At 38.1% G+C, this 25,009-nt stretch overlaps 1 protein-coding gene across 5 annotated transcripts in view; it reads right to left on the bottom strand.

Annotated features, from left to right (window-relative positions):
* Positions 1–25,009, bottom strand: part of NAALADL2 (N-acetylated alpha-linked acidic dipeptidase like 2) — a 531,897-nt gene that overhangs the window by 494,072 nt on the left and 12,816 nt on the right. For 4 of the 5 annotated variants that reach the window (XM_064516623.1, XM_064516624.1, XM_064516622.1 and 1 more), the window contains exon 2: positions 9,824–9,886. The exons of the other annotated variant lie outside the window; for it this stretch is intronic. The gene's annotated coding sequence lies outside the window, so the exon portion shown is untranslated. The remainder of the gene's footprint in view (positions 1–9,823; positions 9,887–25,009) is intronic. 5 annotated transcript variants of the gene reach the window in all.

The following is a 25,009-nucleotide window of genomic DNA, read 5'->3' as shown; positions in this document are numbered from 1 at the left end:
AAAACTAAGACCAAGAGCATACACCTTTTGACTATTTTTGAGCAAAATGATCACCTTGCTAGTAGCATGTCATGATCTAACGTGAATGGATAGCCCAGGAGAAGTGCACATAGCCTTTTCCACAGCAGAAAAAAAGCCATGGTTACCATTCCAAAGAATTTACAGCATAAACCAATCTCAGCATCACAGGACATTGAAGAAGATGCATCGAGGACATGCTACAGCAGCTTTAGTGTGTTTTATGATGTTATCTATACTCTAGGTTAATATGAGATTTTTATATGTGTACATTACTGCTTCTGAGTCCACTGGAGTTATGTTGCAGCTTCTTTACTAGATTGCATTATATTTCTTCACAATTCCTATCTACTTTCAAATTTAAGCAAGCCCAGGGGAATGCAGCCATTCAGTATTTGAGTTGATAGCTTAGCTTCTTCGCTGCCCTTTCTCTCAAGAGAGCTTGTTAGGTGTAAAACCTCTAGAGGAAAGGTTTAAGAAAGTTTGTTCCTAGTCTTGAGGACAGTAAAAATAATCTTAATTATGTTCTCATTTCAGTACCAGACCATCTTCTATACTATGACAACCCACTGCATTCTGTACTGCAGCAGATTTAAAAAAAAAAAACAAAACAAAACAAAAAAAAGCCCATCCCAAGCTCCTTAACCTAGGAAGGTGGTTTTATTTATTCAGCCATAGGTATCTGAAATACCTATCATAAAGACGCTACAAAAACATTTGAACAGGTATTTCTTAATGCAAAGGGAGGAGGGAGAATATCTAAGGCATTTCTTGAAGACAAGTCAGAAGAATTTTTTTTGCATTTGTCAAGCTCCAGGTGATCCTAAGGCATGAGGAAAAACATCACTGAATGAAGGGGAAAAAAAAACTAAGAAGCTTTTCATATTTGGTTGAAGGAAGCAATATAACTGCTGAAAAGCTATAAAACAAGACTACTGCACTTTTTATTGTAAATGTGTTAATGCAAACACACCACAACTATCAAACCTTTCAAAAGTAAAATGCCAAGGGCCCCCTATTTTCTGGTCCACCTCTGCTAGCCACTTTAGTTCTGCCACTTGCTTTTGTGCATTTCTACTATTTGTGCCTTAAAGTGCATGTACTAGGCAGATGTTTTTTTATATTGGTGTTGAGGAAGGGAAATAATGGATAAATGAAGAAGTGAGCATACAAGTGCAACAGCAGAGAATAAAATGGATTGACTAAGCTTTAGGAAGCCTAGAAAAGAAAGGAATGGAAGGTATTTATTACTTACATTGTAAAGAAAAAGAGGAACAGTGCATTTACTTTTTTCAGCCTAGCACTTTGTAAGTGGGGAAATGTTTGGGGAATGTGGTGAAGTGTCACCTTGTTTTAGAAGAAAAGTTCTGAATTGACACATTAACAAAACCACCTTTCAGACAGGATAAGTTAAGCTCATGAAATTATACTTTTTAAAAAAAATCTGTAATACTTTCAGCAAATGATAGATTGACACTTGTATGATCAAAAACAGTGATAGTATTATCTAGGATAAGGGATCCTTTTTATCTGAAGGAGTCATACTTAATAAAAACCACAGCTAATATAAAGCTTCTAATAAACATCGCTCAACATAAACTCACAGCAAATCCATAAGGTTTGCAGCAAAGTCAGCAACCGTCATTGCAAAGTGTTTTAAGACAGCAAGCATAGCTGGCCTTGGAGAAGGCAGAGGCAAAAGTGACAGGAATACTTAACTCTAGATGAGAAACTTCCCAAAAAGCTACAACTGCCTACCCTCAACTCCCGTACTTACCTAGCTTTATACAATTTAAAAAATGTTGTCTCTAAACAGTGCATTGAAACCTTGAGGCCTTTAAGTTCAATTTTCTGCAAGCCTTACTTATTGACTATCCTCTCTGTTTGTGCTGAAATCTGAGTTATTTTAAGCACAATATTGTTTTTGTACTACGCAGGTGTTTTCGGTGGCATAGGGGTGTTTGTTCTAAACAAAAAATTGGGTCATCATTTTGCAGTTACAGCTTCCTGATAGAATGGTGGTACCTGCACAATTACCTTCTGGGAGGATAAAACCAATTGCAAAATTTGTCTCACTGGAGATGAGCTCTTTTCCATAATGTATTGATAATGCCATAAGGCATTATTTCCATAATGCCTTAAAGTAATTAAAGCATTCATGCTGGGACTGTGAAATATTTTGCTGTGAACAGTACTACATATTGACATATAAACCAAATCTCCACCAGACAGATTCATGACATTGTTAAAATCTGTAAGATCTGCATCACTGACTTCACCAGGAGGAGGAAGCTTTATTCATATAAACGTATTCTTTGTAGTTTAAAAAAAAAAAAAAAAAAAATTAAAGAATTGGCTGTGTTACATAAAGTAGTCTTTCGACTAACCAGCTTGAACTGCAGTTTGATTCACTGGTTACTGACTGGTCAGTATTGCTGATCATTTCTTGATGTGAGTTCTACTACCCAGGCATTTGTGCTTGATCCCGCTCCTGTTAAATATCAAACCTCTGAGAAGATTATACACTTCATAGGTCTTAAGATGCAAAAAACATTTTTACTTCCAAATTTGAATGCACTATATTTAAAACAGCATAGTCTTAAAGAATAGTTAAATATACAGCACTGAGCTTGCTGTGTATAAACACACATTGTCTTTATATCATACTTAATATGAAAACAGTGAGGTTCTGCACTGTACATATAAATAATGAGATTTTTAAAGATCTACAGGAAAAGCAGAGGTTGTTATGACAGTTTAGTCTAAAATTAAACAAGCAACATATTCTGATTTGGATTTGAAGGTGAGAGCTTATCCACCCAAGTGAACACTCATCCACTCTTTCCAATGAGAAAACAAGAACAAAAGTTTAAGGTATTCAACAGAAATGTTTAAGTCTCCATCTCTGCCTGAGAATGTTATTCAGCTCTGTGAAAGCACAAAGTAAAAGTTAAGATACTGTTCTAAAACAAACACTTGTATCATTCTGAAATACACTGCATTTGAGGGGAAAAAATAAAAGACGGTTCTTTTCTCCCTTAACCACTACTTCATTTCTTCCCTATGGGAGCGACAGAAGGAGACAAAACTAAAGAATTTTTTAATGTATTTTTTCCCTCGAGATTTCAAGTTGCTGAATTCTAAGTCTTTTCCCTGAACTACAGCAGTCACAAAAATCTACTTACATTTCCTTCTTATGTATTTTAAGTTCTTCAATATTAATATGAGAAATAATTCTTCAAAACAACCAATATATATCATCATTGTTTAGTACACTGCTCTAGACATTTATCAACGAACAAAGCAAGTTCTGATTATGCTACACGCTCGAAACCAAAGGCTGACTGCAGGATCACGCAATCTAAGGGGTCGTCAGCTCTAATTTGCACCTATGGAGCCAGTCACAGCCTCCTCTGGGCTAAGCCACATAGGCACTGCAAGGTCATCATCGAAGTATTGACTGAACAAGGATGTCAAGGCTGGGCTTAAATTCTTTTTTTGTTTGCTTTTAATTAGACTTCCAAATTTTTGCTGGACATTTCCAAAGCCTTTGCCATAATAAGATAAGGGATCAAACAAACTTTCAAGAGCATGTGACCAGAGGAATGCCGGCAACAGAAAGACTAAAACACACTGGATGGACTTTTGTGCATTACCTGAAAACAAAGCCTTGAGAATATTTGGCATAGAAACAGTGCTTTCCCACCCCACCCACAATGCTAAAGCATTTAGAATAAGAGCATTAATTACTGTATTTCACAGTGGATGCACTCAGTTAACATCCTTATGCATACCTCCCTGGAGAGATTAGGAGCTTCTCATCCTTACCAACTTTGAGCTGATGCAAAGCATAGACCTACAGAAATTAAGGGGATATTGTGCCTCCAATGCATAAGGGCCACATTTATACATTGGACTTGCACATTTCATCATATTCTTTGTTACTCCTCCTTCACCTCTATTCTACAGCTATACCATGGTCCAGTAGCAGCTAACACACCGTGTCAGTTATAGTCCAGCTGCATCAGTGAGAAGACCAGACTCTTAAATCCTACAAGACCTGACCTGATTCTCTTCATAATCAGTGTGAAAATCAGAGCAAACAGGACTATGACATAAGATTTCTATGTATGTTGTTTGGCTTTTAAAGTCCAAAGCAAGGCAACAGTCAAGGGAATTTCCCAGCACTGTCAGACCCTGCAAGCTTCATATGTTACAGTGAAGAATGAAGCTTGTGATCAAACACAGAGTTAAGGATAAGAAGTCAGTTTTTCCTCTTTCTTGTTAAGATTTCTACTCTTTTATCATCCAAAATGTTCAAAGTAATTTAAAGTGAGTAAACATAGAAAACAGAACTAGGACTTACTATAAGACATCCAAAGCTGCTAGAGCTACACTGACACTTCATAGCTTCTGGTTTACCCTTCAAAAAAAGGGTATTATTTAGGGATGCACCAGGCCGAGAACTAACAACTTGCTTTCAACACTTGAGTAGAATTGCTTTGATGAGCAGAACTCAAAAGAACAGCAGAAACACACAAGCCTGGCGCAACAGGAAGAACCTTGCAAGTGTCTTACCTTCATACGACAATGAGAAACATGTCCTACACAGGCAAAACAAAAAGACAGCAAAATAACATCCTTGAGGGTTTTTAAACCCACGTGATAAGCTAAAGAATATGTCAGCTCAGAGGGACTTGCACACAGAACCATGTCTGCTCAACAAGCATCCACTGAATAATATTTCTAGTCTTCCTCCATCCAAGCTCTCCATTGGCAGCTCCCCTCCCCTTCCAGTCAACACAATTCTCTATTACAAATACACTTAGAACATCAGTTATGCCACTAAACAAAGAAAAAAATGACAGAAAACAGTCAAGACCACTTGGTAACACTGTCCCAGCTAGACAAATCCAGATCTCCATCCAGCTCTGGAAATACAACACTTAGAATTCTCAGCCTTTAAGTCTACAGCATACAACTGCATCATTGTATTAGTTTACACTATCTGCAAAAACTCATCATCATCTGTAGCGAAAAAGAGCCTATCTGCATTGGCACAAACTTTCTAGTAGTGTTCAGTCCTCACTGAGCATAAGTATATTTTACATGTGTTTTCTTTAAGGCAAGGCAAATAGCATTCCTCATCAATTTTTAATTTGAAGATAAATATTTTCACTTCCTTTGCTACAAGCAAAATCGCCAGAAGAAGGATGAGCCCTCTAGGACCTTTATAACAAGTATTCTAGAAAAACTATATGTTGTTTTACAGATTATTCTGTAGTTCCACAGTATTTCCGTGGTGAGTTGCATACTATTACACAATCAGAAAAGATTAATTCATCCCTCTTATTAGCATGCAATCCTTAAGGATTGCATTATGGTCCTCTTTAATTGCTTTATGATGCCCTTTAGAAAGCAAGAGGTAAAGCTTTAAAATGGCAGCACATTTCTGTCGAAAAAAACGTCGCTCACCTTATGTATCATCTTAGCATTGATGCACAGTGCTAGTAGGCCGTTGCAATCTCTCTCTGCCTTCCACACACAATTCAAGTTTTACAAACGTTAAAATCTTAATTATGTCTATATACTAAATTCAAGAGCTTTAATCCAAGCTCTTTAGCAAAAAGCTGTGGAAAGTAAGGGCAAATCCTTAATGGGGAAGAAAAATACATAAATAAATTAAGCCTGCAATTGTTTTCTTTATATGAAGACACTGTGGTAAAGCCTGGCTCCACTGAAGACCAACAGAATCAGGAACACGTTTGCATAACTTGTTCCTAGAGCTCATAAAAAAATAAGAGGAGTTGTGTTCAGCCATTATTAACTATAGTCAAAGTTTCCAAAGGACTTTGGACTCTCAAAGGACTTCCGAAGTTCCTAAGGACTTGCTGATCAAATGGAACCAATATTACTAACTCAACTGTAATTCATTTATTCTCTTACTGTGATTCAAATCTATATGCAGGCATATGTACTTTAGAACCATTTCTGAATGAAATCTGAAACCATTTTGTTCTAGTAAATGCAAAAAAAAAAAAAAGAAAAAAGTTAGCAGCAATTATCTTTTGTCACTTAAATAAATATTAAAATTGGATAGGTAAAAAAATTCAAATGTATTAAGTCCTGCTAATACTTTTAAGCATTGAAACAATTTCCAAGATGTTCTTTCCAAAATAATGACTCAAGGAAATGTAGTAGTCAAAGATACTTCCCTCCACCTCCAAATATATCATGCAAATATATCATCATCAATGATCATACCACATGCAATTCACACCACTGTATTTTGATTAAAGGGGTTTTTTTGACCCTAGGAATCAGCATGTGAGCTTCCTCCCCTACCTTTAGTCTGCTGATTAAAACAGCAACTAAACTATTTTGCATTAAGCTACCTCACGGTATTTTCCTATATAGTTTGGAGATTTTCTGACATTTAATCTCTGATCATTGTTAACACATTACAGCTAGAGACAACAGTGACAGAATGATCAACTAACCAAGTGATTAGCAATTTCCTTTGCCCTGTCCAGCCCTGTAAAATTAAATGGTTCAGGCTGGACCACCGTGCCACAATGAAAATGAGTAAGATGCATTTTACCTCATTATTGCTGTCTGAAGAGCAAATTAACTAAAACCAACTCATTCAGCCACAAGCAATTGCAAATTGTTTGCTAGCACTTTGTTGTGGGCAGCTTCTGTTCATGTGCCCTTGCTGCTATTAATTTTTTTATACCACTTGAAGCAATGCTATTTATAAAGCATCTATGCAAAAAAGTTCACAGGATACCAGTTGGATAATGGATGTTTTATAACTAAAAGGCAGCAGCCACACAGAGCAGGCTGAGAAGCACCAGAAAGAGAAGTCAACAGCAGCAAGCCTCCGATACGGAGATGCAAGGAACCATTTCTTCATTCCATGAGTGATCTCATTGAAGGCAGTGGAATAGTGCGGACACTCAAGGAGTAACAATGTTCCATAATCAAAACAAAAGGGTTGGAAATCAGCCTTGTTTTAATGAGAAGTGACCCTCAGATTTTTATTTGTATATTTCAAAAGTGAAATAGTGATAACTTAAAAGACACCCATGAATAATAACTCCTCCAAACCTTATCTTTCTCCACTTGACCATATTCTTCTCCCTCACTTCCCCCTTTTTTCAATTACTTTTTCTTCTCATCCCATGAAGTCATGTCTTTGGGGAGTGGGAAGTGTCTATGAGTCATCTCAATGAACTACAAGACTGGTATGTCTCCCATGATCAAGAAATAGGGCATCTGCTTTATTAATTTCAAAAGGAAAAAGACGCACAAGCATTTTTATACAAAAAGGGGTTGCAAGAATATTCTGGATTCAGAAGCCAAACAAATAAATTATTGTGGTCACCACAAGAAAAGTCCAGTTATTAGAAAACACATTCAGGTGAATTGAAATTTTGATAGTTATAACATTTTAATTTGCAGTATAGGAACAGAAATACAGAAAGACACAACTCTTAGTTCAGTTCCCTCTTCCCTTGTTCCTGGCTGAAAATAAATTTACTGGAAGCCTGTATTACTACTACAGCATACTCTCCTTTGCCACACTAGCCAGAAAGAGTTCCCATGGGAGTACGTGCCTTTGTGTATCCCTTTGGCTTTTCCTAGGCTTACCCCCCCTACTTGCATATTCATTAGCAAACTAAATAAGCAGTGGGTTTGTGTGTGTTCTCTCTTTTCTTCTTTTTCATTATTCCATGTTTACTATTTGATGAATGGAGATCTTAGACCACCTCCCACTAAAGTTAGAACATAACCCTCAGTAAATGCACCACAGTGATTTGAGCTGGGGGGCTGGGGTGAGTCTCTACAACTGATAATGCCAGAGTTCTATTGCATTTTCACCTCTAATTTTTACTTCCTTCCTTTTTCTTTATAGTAACAATATTAATTACACACACACACCAGCCTTAAACTGTCTGGTTTATTCAATGAAATTATAATATCATCAGTTCTTACACTGCCAGAGCTTGTTTTCAGTCTCTGCTCTAGATTTGGCGCTCAGATTTTCTTTTAAAGCAAACAAATAAAAGCAAGGTGGGGCAGCCTACCACAGATAATACGATACGATTATTAGGGACACCAAAGTTTGTATTAATGCAGAAACAAAAGAGTCTATCCAAAGCACAGATTAAGGGTGTTCTTTGGTAGTTTCAATGACCAAATATTAGTTTCTAATTAAAAGAACAAAAACTCTAAAAATCTCAGGAACGTTGACAGGTATTCTAGATATAGATTTTAAAATTCATTTTAAAACAAATTCCACACATTTAATTTTAATGAAGCCAGAAGTATATCACAGCTGTAAAAACTGGCTGTGAACTGACTGACACCTGTAATCCTCCATCTATAGTAAAGACTAAAGCCTCTGGGTTAAAAAAAAAAAAAAAAAGCAGAAACAGCTGACGAATATTCACACATCAATGCGAAGAAATCTCTATAGTGTAAAAACTTTAAGCTACCTAGGCTATATTACTATCCCAAATGAAGAAGGAATAGAAAATACATCTGTACAAAGAGCAGGTAATGCTGTACCCTGTTCTTGTTTTCCCTTGAAGGGTACAATTTCTTCCTGGATTTCCCAAGCGTTTAGAGAGAGTAAGAACAGAATGACAGCAACATGATTTTCATCAGTTCTTCTGTTTTTAAAAAGTCTATTAGCAATAGTGATAAGCCTCAATAACATTTAAAAATATGCTATAAGGAAAAAAAAATTAAGTGTGCCCTGTAATACAGAATGCACACCATTTACAGACTGAAAAATTTGTGGGAATCTGCTGAATCTCTTCAGAGGTACCCACACAAAGAGGCATAAAACAACTCTTACTATACAATGTGAATTTACCTTTTGAAATTAATGGAGAAGCAGTAATAAACTCTTTTCTTACTGCTATTTGCATGTTACCTTTCTTAAACAATTGCACATCACCACTGGAAATCACAGAGGAAGAAAAAGAATAAAGACTACACTTAAGAGTAGCACTAGATCTGTCTTTAAAAACCTTCAACTCCTATTTAAGGAGTCATAGGCAACTCTATACATGTTAATGAAGTTCTCTTTCACTGCAGTTTTAGTAAAATACTCCGTGTACTTTTGATTGCTATCGCAAGAATGAAGTGCAAGGAGAAAATAACTAATCAGACATTATATTTTATTAAAAGTGACAGTAGTTTAGATGCTCCGCTGCATCTAAACCATTTCAAATATTTCTTATAATGAAATTCCAACAGATTTGCATTCTCCTGATAACATTTTTGCATTAAATGGGTCTATTTATAATGCCCATTAGGTTCACTTATCCAGCCAGCAAATGTGTAAATAAATAACAGAACTGGCTTACCTTTTGATACATTTACAAGCAACAGTGGGCACTTTAATAGTTATATAACTATATATTGAAAATGAGTGAGAAATTATAAATAAAAGTTGAGGAAAAGAACACTATCAACTTAGGAATATTATATATTCTTTAGAAACAAAGGAAAAAATATAGCTATGTATATTTTATACAGCTAGCATTGTTGCATGCAATATTTCTCAGGTAATTACCGTAATACACATATACATCTACGTAGAACAAACAATGAAATGAAACCTTTACGTTAGTAGCACCTCAACAGCTGACTGTATCCTGCAGCTTTGATATGCATTCATCAGGTCACTGGTATATGCTTCTAGTGTTCCATCGTTCGCAAGCACTGAAAGAGCAATATTATCTAACTGGTGCACAAATGTTAATTAAACGCCATAATCCAGGGGACTTACCCTGGGTCAACAGAAAGAAGCCCAGAGCCATCCAAAGCAATTTCCAACGTCCAGCCAAAAAATCTGAAAAAGAGAGTAACAAAGTTTGTGACAAAGCTGACACACAGTACTCCAGAAGGAGCAAAATCAATTGTGACATTTTTCATTTATTTGTAAATGCCTCTTTGGCAGTACGCTCACTCAAAACGACAGTTGCCTCTTATAGAATAGGGGAGGTGATGGTAAAATAGAGGAATCCTGACAGTTGCTTTAATGAGATTCTGCATTAGGACCACTCTAACACTTTCCTGCAACAAGGAGTGTGCCCTTCACTTTCAATCTTCTATCATCCAATTTGGAAAGCGTTAACCCTATGAAAAACTCAACTCGGCCTCCTCTAATCAGCATCACAGCTCTCCTTCCTACCTTCCTCCCTACCTCACTGATGCTTATGTACAGAAGCCCTCTCACAATGGAGAGGATAAACTGTTTCTACAGACATTTTTTAAAAAATAAGAATAAATAGTATAGAGCAAAGTTAAACTTCTACTGGTATAGAGTAATATTTTACTCTAATCAAAGACTAGCCACAGTGGGGGTAGGGGGGAACCAGACTCTTAAAACAGACCTTATTTGCTATTAGGAAGGATGGCAACATATCCCACAGAGCGCCCTTTCCCACCCTAGGAATTGTGCTACTAGAAGGACTCGATGCAAGAACCCCCGATGTTCACATTTTCTTTATTGTGAAAATAAATAGGGACATTTGTAACATGAGATGAAACCTGCCTTAGAAATATGGAGAAAATAACCATTTTGGAAACAGAAGCAGAGAGGGGAATTTTAATAATTGCAACTAAATGTGCAGCACTATCCCAAATGCTCCAAGACGACCCATTGGCTTGAAGAGGTAACAACTGACTGCATTTATTCTGCAGCTATAAATCCAGACAAAACAACAGATGAGAACATAGTTCAGCATTTCTGTCGTACTATGTGTCTTGTGTTCAGACCTCATCTCCCAAGGTAACATGAGGGTACTATGATACGTTCTTAGGGATAGGGATTAGCAGAACTGAGCTATGATCTTTAATAATTAGAATTATTATTTAAATGATACAACAGGCAATACAATATGCTGAGGAACTTTCAACTTTTCCATATATTAAAAAGTTTCTATAGAATCAGGAGTTCCTTGGCATTAGTTATGGAGAAGAGCCCCCACACAAATGAAGCAAGAAACACTCACGAGCCACAGTCTTAAAGAAGGGGAGGATGTAATCAGTCCTTCTGCATACCTGCATCCTCTACAGACCAATAAAGGATCATACTGTAAGGGCTAACCTGAATCAAGCACAGTCCAGAAATAAAAACAGTTCAAAACAGTGACAAAAAAATGCATGCCTACAACACTTACTTTTGTCAATTTACATTTTTCATCTTTAATAAAGGACTTAAATTCTGGCATTCAAGCTTTCCACCAACAATTTTTCTATCCTCTGCTGAAACCTGATTTCTCATACTACATCACACATCTTCTTTCAATGCAACCAGATGACACTACTAAATATCTTGTGGCAGCCTCAGGCCCCATTTAAATTGTCTTTTATCCTTCATTAAGACCAATAGAACAGTGCTAAGCTTTTTTTAAATAATACTCTTCCATTGATGTTGCTAAGAAGAGCTCCAATCCCAGCTCTTTTGCTTGAGTTAAAGTTTGAGGAAGAAAAAAAAAACCCATAAACCCTAAGACATCCACAACAAAACTACTCAGTCTGCACTTCAAGAAAAGTATCCCAGATGTCATAGAGACAGAAGGTGGAATTGTAAGTCATGCTTCGGGATCTTGCAATAAGTTAATTCCTCTGTTGTGCAATCTGCTAGAAGGTCTGCCAACATAAGCCGCGAGTAAAAGCCCAGTGCAACACTCAATCACCTACTGCGCATATCAATACACAGACGAATTTCAATCCTTCACTCACACTCTGATCCTGATAAAATGCAAGTTACAAAACAAAAATAAAGTACACTTCAAAACAAGTTCTGTGGCAGTTTCTTGTGATTAATATCAATTCTCAAAACTTAAGAGACAATTATTTCATTCCTAGAAAGACAGTTACTCCTAGCAACCTTTCACATCTGCATGGAAAGCAGAAAAGGCCAGATTCTGACCTCTGCTCCAGGACGGGAACACCACTGAGAAATAATGAAGTCAACGTGCATTTACTCTAGCGAGCAAAAGTGAGAACTTAGCTCAGAGGAAGGTTGTTTTATAATTCAGGCAGGTGATCTGGAGGCATAGCAGAGCAATAATGACTAACATCACATACTAGAGGGAGTATAAATTTTAATGATACCACTCTTAAAACCCACATTTTAAAGGTTACGAAACAGAAACAAGCTTACATAGAAAACACATAAATCATTCAAGGTGTCAGGTTCCTGCTCCTTAGCTCTTTTAAGAATTAACTGCCTGTACATCACTAAATAAACTACAGTATGCAGTACTTATCAGTGTGGGAATGGAAAGAAATGTATGGTAGAGTTCAGGAAGCAAACACCAGTACAGTCTTTATTTTAGCAACACAATATCCATAATCACTTTATTACTCCATTGATTTATTCATTGTTCAGTAAACAACAATACTTGGTCAAATTCTCTTATAGCTATACCACAACATGACAATACATAATTAGCACTATATAGCTCAGTTACAACCGGCCAGGTAAGTTTACATGGATGTTTCTTCCCCAGACATACGAATACTCTTTGTTACTATTTGCTTATATGTATTTCATCATACTCCCTTAAATTGCTTTAATGGGACACTTATGCCAACAGACCAGATAATTTGAATGTCCATTAAAATATAAGTAAGAATATTCCCTGCATTTTGTTCTTGGTTTCTCAAGCTTAACTTGCAAGTTTTATTGCCTTGCATACAAAGTTAGGGTTCATCCAATAAACTGCTGTGTGATTTATCACAGAACTCAGGTAGGCATCCTAACAAATCACAATACGTGAGCACTATACACCGGATTATTTGTGGCACAAATTGACTTGGTCTATTAGTAACAGTACCAGGAATATTTAAGTATATTATAGTTAATATGCATCTGTTTTTAAAATCTGCTAAATCAAGCATGAATTGGTCCATTAGTGGGTCCAATATGCAAACAAATAACCACCAATCAAAAAAACAAAAACCCCACAACCCTAATCAAGCATCCTTATTGCCCAACATTCACCCTATTTATTTTTCACAACATAAAAAAAAAAAACCACTGCTCATCATTCACAGCTATGACATCCTCCCTATAGAGTCAAGTGTGACATTTTACCATAGTAAAGGTTCAGTTAGGCTGGGTCTTATTCTAAGTCCTGTTTAACCCTCCCTGAAACTGCAGGGTGGCCTTGGATGTAAATCAGGAGAAAAGCAGGCCCCTCTGTAGATGTTGAAAACACTCAAACATGTCTTATTTTCAAGACCAGGGAAACGTTCTGTAAATTTGGCCTACAGCGAGGTCCATGGTGTCCAAACTTCATGACACCCATCATGGAAGAAACAGGGTCCAACATTCATGCAAGGTACCAGTTACTCCAATCAAACGGTGCTGAAGCACACATCACTTTTATTGCAAGGGAGAAAATGACACTTTGAAAATTCAAATTTCCATTCCTATTTTCCACCATATAAACACACCAGAGGGGTGCCATGCCACTCTATCCTGGGCTCCACTCATGCCATAAGGATGAGACAGGAATGGGGCACTACACTGTATCATATTTACTACTTTAATTGTTCTACAATTGCAACTGTATTTATTGTTGTCCCTATAGGCATGCTATTAATACGGGACACTTCAAATGGCTGGTTGTTAATGTGGTGACTTAGGGCTAACGAGCCACTATCAGTGCTGAACTTTGACACCACAGCTGCTCAAATCCACAAGCCGTTTCTTTGAGCAGAACTAGATTTTGCAGAACTCGTACAGTTTTACTGAGCGGTCATTTCTCTTATTCAGCGCAACAGGCACGTCCGTCTCCCCGGCTATCCCAAGATTCACAGGTCAGGTCACCAGAGCTGTCATTAGCAGGAATATGCCAGCTACAGGCTCCTGGGCTTGAAAGGAAAAGGAGGAAGCGGTATTAGGGCACTTCTGCAAAAGATGTGCAAACAGCTTCCCTCCCCAGCGCGAGCGTGCCCTGGGCTATCTTCCTCCGGAAGCAGGGAGCCGCGGGCCAGGCTCCCCGGGGATGCGTTTGCTGCCAAAGGCGCTCTGCAAACCGGCTCAGGCCATTAGTTAAGTTTGCTTTTGAGAGCTAGTTCAGCTTTCGTGTTACATTTCTCCTTAGTATCCTTTAATGTTTGAGCAGTTAATGGGTAGCCCAAAATCGATTTTTTTTTCTGTAAATGGTCAAGCATTAAGAGACACTTGAACAAGGTCGTTTTGTCCCTCTGCAAAGTCCAACAGGATTATCAGACAAGGCCTCACCCAAAGTGCCTTCGTGTCAACAGGAATATTTCTACTGGCCAGGCTTTGGTATTGAACATAGACATGTGGGATCTAGCCCCAATCCAAAAAGCGCAATAACGAACCACATGATTACACAGCTGTCTCACTGGCAATGCTCAACAGCATTTAAACCTGCAACCTTGCATTTCAAATTTCTGACTCCAGTTACTGGAGTCATCTAATTTCTTTTTTTAAAATACTGAGTTTTCTTTAAACAGTACTTTTAGGTTACACTGGCTATAAAACTCCCTGAACGTTTCCAACGAGCTGTTTTCCCTCCTGTTTTTAATTTCAGAATCTGTGCCTGTAACTCTGGAGAAACTGGTGGGTTTTTTTTTTTTTTGGGGGGGGGGGGTTATCTTTAAGTAAACTGCTATCATATGGTAGTATTATTTTCCCAATCTTTGTTTTCTTTACAAAATTATTTAAGAACAATGAACTGAGCATTCACGTAGCAGTGAACCTGAGATACAGTAAGTACACTGCTGTGAGCCATGACGACTTTCCCATGGGGGAAAAATGACCTGGTAATTCAAGAATGGCAAAGTCAAAAGTAAGGTAAGCTGGGGGAGGGAACGGATTTCCCCCTAGGACGAGATAAATATAATTTCCCACGGCAGTGTATATCTCTTAAGCCTCAGGTGGTTTTGAGTTAATGAGATTAGTTCCAGCAGGCAGTGAAATCCCAGGATATAAGATTTATATTTCAGCAGTTTTCACTTTATCCAGCAAGTACAGTGTAGTCAATCTTCGTGTCACTTTGTTATTGTCCTGGTTTGGGTCTCATTTTTGGACTCAAACTTGGTTAAAGCAGCTCGTAACTTTGACTTGAAGGCTTAAGCATCATGTAAAGAGTATGTTCAAATGTTTAAAAGGGATAGGAAAGAGTCTCAACCTGTAGGAAGGGATTTTTTCCCCCCACTTCTCAGATATACTATGTATACATATTTTACAGAGAAAAACAGAATTTGATCTTGTACTCATTCACTTTTTTTTTTAAACAAGGTCACACAAATTTTATCTTGAATATAAAAAAACAAGTTATGAGTGCTGATGAAAGAAAGGCTACTTTTTAAAATTTAGTTACTAAAAAGATGGGCATTAACAACTCGAAAAGGCTGGCTAGTCCCACACAACACAGAAGATCTTGCATGTGCTGAGTGACTGCTGCCCACCTTGGTAACAAGCAAGATGTTTTTCCATCCAGTGATGATCCACCAGACGTACAAACCGGAGTTTCACTCTGGTTCCCAGTTCTGCTCACACTAGACAACCTTCACTCCAGTTGCTAGTCCCAGCCATACCACAAGTTAAAGGAAACCTGTCTGGGAGCTGACGGGGTGAGCTCGTGGAAGGCCATCACAGGGAGCATTTTATCCACCTCACAACAAGGCACGCTGGAAGGATTCAGAACCACAGAGAATAAGTAGCTGGAGCTGGCTGAAATATTAATACCAGTCATTATACAACCTTTTAGAAGATAACATAAGGGATAAAAATGAGGTCGGATGATAAAACTGATTTATATGCGTTACCCAGCATTATTTCAACTCACAATCACTGCACATTAATAAATAATAACTGCTAACTTAGCATTTATCAATGGTGCTTCACTCTCTGAACAATATTTTAGCTGTGAATTTAAGGAAAAAAGAATCATTACACCAATAACATTACTCGTATAAAGGAAACATGGAATATTTAGCATTCCCAACATGCTTCAGATAGCTCTTTCCTATCCAGTACAAGAATGACCAAAGGCCGCCTTTCCCTCTCTCAAAATAAAATGCATGGACGTCACATCAACATACTGATCTTTGCCCAAAACTTCATATCAGTTTCTGGCTTTTAAACTATGTATCCAGAAAGCACATAAAGTTTTGTGCCTTTTTTTTTTTTTTTTTTTTTTAATTGGGATAATTTAACCTTGAAATACAAAATGAATTCACTTATCTATCAAGACGACTTAACCTTCTAGAATGCCTGAATCTATTATACAAAAAGCTGGATTTATGTTAGTTCTGACTTACAGACCTGATTTTAATACAGGCAAACCACAACCACCCTACCATTATTTTAACACGTTTTTTCACTCATGAATTTATCTTCTCCTTCTACACCAAAGTATATCTCCCTGTCTTTCTTCATCCTCTATAGGTGTTCTTCCTCTTTCAGCTTTATGCAATCAGGTGTCTTTTAGTTACAAATGAGAAGTTCAATCATCTCTTTGTCAGAGAACAGGATATGTTTTATCATAGGTTTTGCCATTCTTCACTTTGTCCTGAGCTAAATAAATCACACACGTTTAAAGGTGTGAGATACATTTTCTTTTCTGGTACATCTGAGCTAGAACCTCACTTGATATCAATTAAACTGGAGCAACATCGACACATGAAACTGAGGACACAAAGACCAACACCTGACCACAAATGGGCTTCTGCCACAACTCAAAGCTTCATAATCACCACTATCGGATTTGCAGACAGAGCTAGGGTAGCTGAATAAACAAATACTAAGCATTCAGCATCCACTGGTGGTTGGATTGACTGTAACTTGAAAAGCATAGCTCTGTAGTTCTGTGGGTGTTTCATGCAAGTGTAAGAACACACGTTGCTCATATAAAATGCATTCTCCTTTAGATAGATATCGCCAGGATATCTAAATGTTTGCTTATGTGAGGAGTAAATGCACATTTGCTCTTGAGTTAAGCCCAATGAGCACCTCCCGCGCTGCAAAGAGCAAGCATGCCATTTTCAATTAAATACAACATGCATATATAATTCCAACAATAGGAAAATGAACTACCGGAGTAATCGTTCTGGAAGTACCGTAGTTATAAACATCATCAAAATGCACTGTGCTCTCTGTTGGCAAAAGAATATTTTGTAATGGGTCAGGGAACTCCTTTCGCACGCTTTAATAATCAGCAAATCAACTTCAAAAAGAAAAGCTATTTTAAAGCAATCATGAATCTTTGCCATCATTGCACTGCTAGCTTTTGAAACTTATAACCCTACCACAAAAATACATACAAGTATGTGTACATAGGATCAGACGTTTTGAAACAGTTTCAAAAAAAATAAAAAACCCCAACAGTCTGCAAGAAGCTATATGAGTTTTAAGGCAAGAAAGGCCAATTACAATGAATAATTTGCATCTCGCACAGTTGTAAGTCCAAAACCCCTACACAGAAACGCCTGTCACAGAGAACGGGCTTTAAAAGAAGTTTTTTTGGTTTTTTTTTTTTTTTTAAAGAAAAAAAGAGTGTAAAAGAGTCTAAAAGATTTCTGCAGAAAAAATAGCATAGTTCTGTAATTCTATTTTAAAGTGTTAACATGTTTGACATGGTCTTAATCTAGTCCAGCCAACCTAAAAATAGTTCACATATTTGTATTAACCTCACCTTTCTATCTCCTGCCTTGGTGCAGTCCACTTTTGCCTCATGCAACTTAGTTGTTGACTAAGCGCATCGTTGCGCAAAAGGTGCCTAGAGCCTATTATTAGCATTTGGCTGAGGACAGCACAGATTGCCTCCAGGCATCAAACTTCCTGAAAAGTGAAAGCGAAAGTCAAGCTCTTTCTTTTCACAATGGCAAGCAAAAAACAGCCTGATGTTGAGATGCGCATGCCACAACCCCCTCTCAGCTGGCAAACAACTTGTTTGGTACATGCTCTCAGGAGGCAAAGGTTGCCAGCCCGTCTGTACTTCGTAACGCTCCACTTTGTGCGATTCTTCTCACAAAAAATTGGAAGTCAGACTGCAAAGATACCATCTCCTGCATCCACGAGGTACTCTACGAATCCATATAGCTGGCTGTGTGCGAGCAAGCACAAGGAAGCTGTGCCTGTAACTTCATCCCCACGGAAAGCATGCAAAACAAGTGCGCAAAACCATATTGCTCCCATAAAAAGGAAGAAAAGGGCAACTAGTCCAGTTCTGTTCTGGCAGATATGGAGAAATTCATGCCCAACTGTGTGCAGATATTGATTGTTTCTTCTCATTTATGTTGATCTCTTAGCAAGATTAAAAACAAAACTATCACACTAGAGGTATGTTCACAGAAAAAGGGAAAGAATTTAGTTTGTACTAAGATTTCCTTACATTGCCATAAAAAACAGTGGAAAGGGTGCATATACAAGTGTGTATACTTAAAATCTGATAGACACGTCACACTTTTCTAGATAAATGAAAAGCAGGCTTAGTGTAAATGGGAAAAGTATCACCTAGTTCAGTGAAAGGATTACACTTCAAACATGAAGATAATCCAACAACTACAGCTCTATCTAGCTTGGGACAGAGCATACTCTGTCAGAATTTGGATATCAGATATCAAATAACACTAGATGATAAGACTGAGTTATGCTGGAGAATGGCAATACTAAAACCTCTTTGCTTTGCTTGCTTCATAAATATCCTAAAGCTAAGCTACTTCAAAGAATTTGAAGTAAAAATAACATGGCAGGAAAACATCGAGTTTGAAGTCTCATATTCCCTTGCATTTTTGCTCCTAGGTCCAGAGGTCTGCCAGCTGCAACTGCCTGGATCCGTCAGCAAAGACGCAGTCCCATTCTGCTACAGGAGCGCAGCATATTAACCTAATGCCTGATGTATATGAACAAAGGCAGAATATAAAAGTTTGAGGAAATGTAGAAACTTTAAAAGACAGTTATGTGATGGAAAAAGAGATAATGAAATGGACAGAGCTTGTCAAGAAAAATTTTACTTTACATATACTAAAATAAGGATTGATTGATACATTCACAGCAATGAGCATTAGATGAGGGCTGATGAACTAACTTGATATGGTGCACTGCATGACAGCTAGAAAAACTAAGCAGTGCTCAAGCAGCAACGTTGTGAAATCTCAAAAGCCAGACAGCACACGAGTGATTTGATAGGGAACTTCTATGGAAAGCTTAGTTACAATACGAAATATTGCTGGAGATTCAAATCAAGTCCCTACTGAATGAACATCCAGCAGACTCAGTCCTAGAAGCCTAGATTTAAGTCACAGCCTCTGACAACAGTGATCTTTAAAAATTGCCAACACCACCTTTTGCAAGTCTATCCTCTTCTGGCAAATCATTCAGTGACACCTTTGGAGATCTCCACACAGAATCCCACTAGCTCGCAGAGCTCTCATACACACTACCAAACACTTATGGAAAAATCTTTGAATTAGGCTGCTTAAGGACTTTCATAGTTGTTTTAATGACAGAAGACCTATACGTTAAAAAACAGGGCAGTTGCAAACAGGATATTCCCTCAAACTTCAAGAAAGAAATGGCTTTCACTTTCCATGCCAGACTTAGGCAGAACCACTGCACTCTTTTCTATAGAGCAGCATTTCAGTAGCTGAAAAACAATTTCCCCACAGTCAAGATTTTAGTTTTTGTGAAACCACAAATTCTCCCTAGAACCACTGTGTGGACTCAGCGTAACAGGATATTTCATACCCTTCATTGAAAAGGGCCACAGAGCCACATCAAAACAAGAGCACAGAGGATTTCCACTTACACAGCCCATCAGACCACAGACCTGGAGCAGTAGTTTCCCCAAACCAGTGATGCATCCAACAGATGAAAGACAATCTATTCTAAAGGGGGGTGACAGTTCACCAATGCTTAGCAAATTTGGTAGCAAGTTTTCCTATGTAACCTTACATGCAGGTGCATACTGTACTGGAAGAAACTGTAACTGCTGCTATAGTTCACCTTTTTTTTTTTTTTAAATACCTTCTATCCTTTCAGAGTCCTCGGGTTATCTCACACAACTCCATTTTGATGCACTTATGGTGCATTAGTTTGCAACAGGTTGATATTCTTTCAGAAACCTACAAGCTGCACAATCTGTTTTCTTTACAACACTATCAGGCAAAAATCATCACATACACATTAGCAAGATGAAGCAAGAATCTTCTCACAAAGAAACTCTGCCAAGTTTTCCTTTCTCCTACTTTCAGCCCCCTCTGTCACCTAACTCTATGGTGAGTTTTCATGTTACATCAACTTCATCGCTGCCATAAAGGACAGCATAGGCTTTCCACTTCAATAAAATGGAAACGATTTCTGTGCCCAGTCTTAAGCAAATAAGCAGGGAACATCATTTACTTTCTATTTGAAAAGATTGATAACCTTGAGTTTTAAACTGTACCCAGCATTTCCCTGATCTTGATTTGCCATGAGAAACGTTGAGAGTCCTCATCTGCAAATTACTAAAAATAATCAGCTGCAAGATGTGACCTTGGATAAAGCAATGTTAAATTGGCCAGCAAATTTTTCTGAGGCATCACTGTTATTAACTTGCAATTTTTTCATTTCAATCTGCCACCGATGCTTGGCAGGTTATAATTTTTCATTTTCTCACTTGGCTGAGGCTCACTCAGGTAGAGATTATGGAGAGAGTGGTGGAGAATTTTTACAAAGGGATTTTTCCCCTTTCACTCCATCATATCAGGGAACATACACAAATCGTCTTTATGATGTGAGGTGGGTTGTCTTCTAGGTATAGTAAGAGTACTGCTTAAAAAGGAAACAAAATGCCTTCAGCACTCCGATGGTATGGACTGTTCTTACATTATTAAGAACCCACAAGCTTTTCAGTATGTTAATGGACAGTTGTACGATTACAACCTGCTTGGTGCACAAGGGAATTACTACTTTCCAGTAGCCTGTCATGCATCAAGAAGGGACTTTAAAATACTAAGTCCAGAAGTCTATCCAAGAACTTCATCTCCCGTCATCCCCCTAACACAAGGGCCTGTCCCACCATCAGAGTCATGAAAACTTCACGAACTCCAAGTAAATGAAGTCTTCCATTAAGTTTATTTTGTTGATTTTGTGCCTTTTAAAAATCCAGGACAGGACTGAAGCTTATGTTACTATGGCATTTCCTCTCTATAAATATTCTTCAATCTATTTAGCTGAAGGGAACCTGAACTTTTTTCCTAGCATCAGATTGTTTTAGGCATCCATTCACTACCCTTTCTTCAAAAATGAGCTGTGCCCTATACTGCAATATTTCATTTTTCATTGTAAATCCCCACTGGCATAACATGGCCTAACTACACTTGCATTTTACATTTTAAGAATTAGTCATTTTTCTTGCTTACTCTTAAAGGGTTTTTCTGTTGTTGTTTTGCTCTGTTTTAAATCTGTTGAGTGCTTTTTCTGCTGAAGCAGAGTATTTCCCAGTCATGACAAAGTACGTTTGGCTCCCTATCTCCTTCCTAACTCAATACCCTATACTCTCATCGGTCTTTATCTGCCAATTTAACACACAAAAGCTGTAACAAACAGCTCCTCCCTGTGATCCAGCCTGCAACGACACTTCCCAACTTAACTGTTTTGTTCACAAGGAAAACGCATCCAGAATATGAATCTCTAGCTAAACACAAACAGACCCAAAAACGTAGTTTCATTTATGTTGTGCAGCCTCTGGTGATAAACCAAAGCATCCTTCTGCCAGAGAATCAATTTTGGCAACAACATCATTGTCTAAACCAGACTAGATGTTTATCAGTGGCTAAAACTCAGTCCCCCAAACAATCCCAAAGTTTCCTGATGCAGGAATTGCACAGGACACACTGATTATCTGCAGAGCTTTACTAATAACCTAAGAAGTGTTGATAACGATTACTCCAGTTAGAGCCAAGCTAGAGGATGCATCATGAAGGTCCTCCGTTCCAGTATCATTAAGAGCTTCCGTTCCAGAACCACATTGAGGTCTGGTATGGGAGAAGTCCAAGGCACAGAGGAACGCATTACCACTGATCACAAACCACGGTTCGGGGAAGTCAGATACGCTACGATGTTGTTAACACCACATCAGCATGAAGTTACAGCACGTAGGACATTAACACTGCCTGACAAAACATGCCATTATCTCCACAATTACCTGTTTTAGCCTTTATATCTGAACCATGACTATTTCCTACAAACAGGTATAGTCCTGCTGCTATTCAAATCAACACAAGTGACCTGAGTAGAGAAAAACAGTCGAGTTCATTTATATCGCCTTTGCTTTGTCTGTTTTAATTGCATTTTCAAGTATTCACAATCATAGCAACCGTCTTCGCAACAAATTTCATTCTTGATACACTGCCATCGATAAAACTCGTTCCATTAATAAGGCTACAATTTTGGTTGATAATTTGTGACATACAGGTCTTTAAAATCATGTGACTGCAAAAAAATTGTAATACGTTAGATCTAATTCACTGCTTTTTACTGAAATTTCTCCCGTATCTTTACAGAGACAGTACAATATCACCACTGGATACATTAAAAAACTGAAGAAAGCAAATAAATGCAAGTTGGCAACAATCCTCCAGGAATATCATGTTTTTAAATGGGATTTGACAAATAATTAAATCCAGGGACCTGGAGGAGGAGAATCTTTAGTGCTGGTAAAATCTGCAGATAACAAATCATACATAATGACAACAATTGATCAATTCTGCAGAGCATTCTGGATTACAGATGATTAGAATACTCCAAGTTTAACACAAAACCAAAAAAATCAAATATTTAGGAGCAGAGATTATAGGCCACACAAATCAGGACATGGTTGTGCTCTGGAAAGTATTATCCTCTCACTCTTCTGGATTTGGCTGCAATTGATTTTCAGTCAACTGGGAATGAACTCCAAGCACAACACAAAGATTTAAAAAGAATGATCTTTGGCTCTTTCTGTAAGCAGAGGAGGAATGCTGGCAGGTACACTGCCTTCAAGTAAGACTACAGCAATAAATAATAAATAGCCTTCTTAATGAGATGAAATGACCAATTCTGAATGCATTCAGAAAAGGTTTTGGTTTCTTTTTTTGTTTTTTTTGGGGGGGGGGTTATAAAAATGGCTTTTTAATGCATCAGGAAAACTCATCTTCTGTGCGAAATTAAATCTGCTCTTTTTTTCTTAGCATCTTTCCTCATGCACCATGTTTAAATAGCATAGGGTATCATAGCAGAGGCGTAACAACACCCAATGGCTTGCAGCAGCTGAAACTAGTTAAATTACAGCTAGAAATAATGTGTCCATTATTTAGTCTGCTGTGCTTAGCACCACTGGTCAGTTTACCTAGAAGTATGACGAATGTCCCAGCATCTGGGAGTCCTTCAATCAAAATGAAATGGCTTTAAAGACTAATACTCAATGCTTTGCACCTCTAAAATGCCAGAAACCACCATCTCCCCCTCTTGGGGCCAACATCTCCCAGTCCCGTTAAACACACTGAGCGGTGCCATCCCATCGGCACACGGAGAACACGGGCAGCTCCACACAACTCGCAGCCGCAGGGAGACTCCCGGCTCGCCCCAGTGGCTCCTGCTTTATTTTATGCGGTAATGATGGCCATATAGAGTCTGTAGCAGTAATATAACTTCCACTTGGATAAGGTATTAGCTTTACCTTGGTATTCTCATTCCGATCCTAGAGAAATACACTTTTCAATTAACTAGGAAGGAGAAAATAGGTTTCAGTAATATATCTAAAAATATATTTATATTAATTTTGTTGGGGTTTTTTTTACACTTTGATTTACTGTTCAAATTACATGAATCATTTTGTAAGCTGATCAGCATTAATTTACACCTCTGTTGGTGACCATTTGCTCCAAAGTGTATCAAATGATTTAAGTGGGAAAAACAAAACAGGAAGCAACTAACTTGTATTTGTCAGGTCTATGTTAGTCAAAACAGCAACACAAAACACTCAAAGTCCTTGCAGAGATTTCTTTCCACTAAATTAATTCTCTTCAAAATATCAAGTTTGCAGCATGTCTGACCCTGAGTGCACTGAAGTCTAACAACAGAGACCTCCAGATGAGAGCAGGCATGAATTACTGATCTGCGGAGCTGCAGCTCTTGGGCAATCCATGTAAGTAAGGTCCTTGCGTGTCAAAAGGAAACAGAATTTGATAGTACTACTACTGAGCTGAATTTTATGAAAAAAAATTTTAAATGCTTATAGGCCTGCCTAAAGCTACTGTACTCACATAGAGATCAGCAAATCAAACTGAAATAAACTGTTCATGAATCTTTGTTACCTATGCATAAAAATTTTCACAAATTCTCACTGGGAATTCAATTCAGAAAGCCACTTCTGAAGGAAAGCACTGAATAAAAATACATTCCAGTTTCCTTGGCTGGAATATGTTTTTGTGAATCTCACCTTGGCATTGTACTATGGCAACACACTTCAACAATTTCAACTTTTCTTAGGTACTCACTGTTCCAGCCCAACCTTTAGGATTTTCTGCTCTGTGTAACAATAAGCCAGAGCCCCCACTCTCTCCTCCTCGGCATACCTGTTACAGCAGTGAAAGCTAAAAGGATTCCTTTGATGCCCACTGATGCAAGGCGGCACAAATTTTGTATCCTTGCATTAGTAGGGTACGAATCAGAGTACCGCCCTCGTGCAAGGGCTACGCTAGCCTTCTGGGCACGAGCGTTGGAAGAGACTCCGCACAGGGGACAACCAGGGGTGTTGCATCAGCTCTCGGCTCTCCACCCAGGAAAGCCAGACTAGACGGTTAAAACATTCAGAGCACTAAACGAGCATCCTGACCACCCACGTTTTGTCTTAGCTATTTATGAAGCAGTTATAGCCAGCCGAGCTTGCCACCTTCTTTCAGCCCATGGTCACAGATGCTTGTTCAGGAAACAAGTACCTCCTCACCAAGAGCTGAA

Source organism: Dromaius novaehollandiae, chromosome 9 (assembly GCF_036370855.1).
Source record: "Dromaius novaehollandiae isolate bDroNov1 chromosome 9, bDroNov1.hap1, whole genome shotgun sequence".
In the NCBI taxonomy this organism is placed as follows: domain Eukaryota; kingdom Metazoa; phylum Chordata; class Aves; order Casuariiformes; family Dromaiidae; genus Dromaius; species Dromaius novaehollandiae.
This window is presented reverse-complemented; position numbering and strand designations above follow the sequence as displayed.